This window comes from Raphanus sativus, chromosome 7 (assembly GCF_000801105.2).
Source record: "Raphanus sativus cultivar WK10039 chromosome 7, ASM80110v3, whole genome shotgun sequence".
Lineage (NCBI taxonomy): Eukaryota > Viridiplantae > Streptophyta > Magnoliopsida > Brassicales > Brassicaceae > Raphanus > Raphanus sativus.
Window position 1 is genome coordinate 14,038,711 of NC_079517.1, and position 1,343 is coordinate 14,040,053.

The window sequence follows — 1,343 nt, forward strand, 5'->3', positions numbered from 1 at the left end:
TGATGATGCGTATCACATGTATTGCATGAAACCTCCACGTGCATCGGTTCCAGATGGAGAATGGTTTTGCACAACATGTAGAGCTGCAATTCAGAAAGTCCGCAGAGTGAGAAAGGGTGAGACTCCGTGTGCGTTTGTGAGCTTGAAGTATCATGATTGATTTTTTCAAGGAATGTGTTTTCTTCAGAAGGACTTTCTCAGACAAATGGCTGTAAGTATTTGCTTTGATGAAAGAAGAATCTTCCGCGTTTGTTGTTTCTTATTACGCTTACACGAAGTTCTACTCTATAGCTAAAGTACATGTCTCTGGTTCATTAGTTTGGGTCTATTTTCTTGTCAACAACCACAAAACGTTTAGCGTCAGTGTCCTGTTCTGAAGCTGTTCTCTCTTCTTTATTAGCTAGCTAGCTGTTTTGCAGCTTGTAAATCCTCTTTCGCCTCTCTTGATTCCGCCTGTGAAATAGGTAACAACATGTCCTCAAGATCTCTATGAGACTAAAAAAAACAAAGTGAAAACAATTTAACTTAATTTTCTCTGTGGAACCTCACATTGATAGATAAGGCGGTTTTAAAACTCCTGATAGCACTGTCAAAAATTGAGTTGTGCTCTTCCAAGAGTAGTCCACGCCTACACAAATCAGTGATCTACTATTATGTCTTTAACAAAGCTTTCAACATACAGTATATATAATCTAATACTTGATCAATAGAAATCCACCACTAGCCCGAAATGTTAGTTTAGTAACAAGTAGCTTTCATTTGCTACTGCGTTTTTTTCTTTGTAACTTATAAAGAAACATTGTATGATATAAAGTAGAGAGTACAGAATCTTAACAATTACATGTATGATATAGAGAATAGAGAGTCTTAAAGTGCCTCAGCCCAAGATGGATTTATCTCAGTAGCTCCTGTGAAGATTGAGTAATCATAGGAACAACTCTGTTACTAATGGGTTCTTAGCCCCCAAGATGGATTTTATCTCAGTATCTTCCTTCCTTCATCGGCAAAAGTTCACAATAGAGAGATAACGAATGTGATGTTAATCAACAAGGCAAATCGAAGCATAGCGCTTTGTCAATTCTAAACGACTGTTTACCTCAGCGGGCTTGTCTCCTTGTGATCTGTGAGCTTATTGGCTTCGAGATCGAGTCTCCTCCCATCATCATTTTCTGAGTGAATCCCTCCTACCTCTGAATCATCATCTTGGCGCTGAGATTTGTTGGGTGGTCAACACTTCAGAAACAGGTAGGCATTCTTCAGAACTGTGTTGTAGCCGTTGGTTTGCTCCACCATATAGAGTACTATTATAGTCAATACAAACATCAACATCATTAAATTTTCAT

At 38.3% G+C, this 1,343-nt stretch overlaps 1 long non-coding RNA gene across 1 annotated transcript; it reads right to left on the minus strand.

Annotated features, from left to right (window-relative positions):
• LOC130497485 (uncharacterized) lies at window positions 1–1,343 on the minus strand. Its single transcript, XR_008936475.1, has 4 exons — window positions 1,097–1,343; window positions 842–995; window positions 550–628; window positions 1–453 (listed from the first exon to the last, which is right to left on the minus strand). It is a non-coding gene; the product is annotated as an uncharacterized LOC130497485 (long non-coding RNA).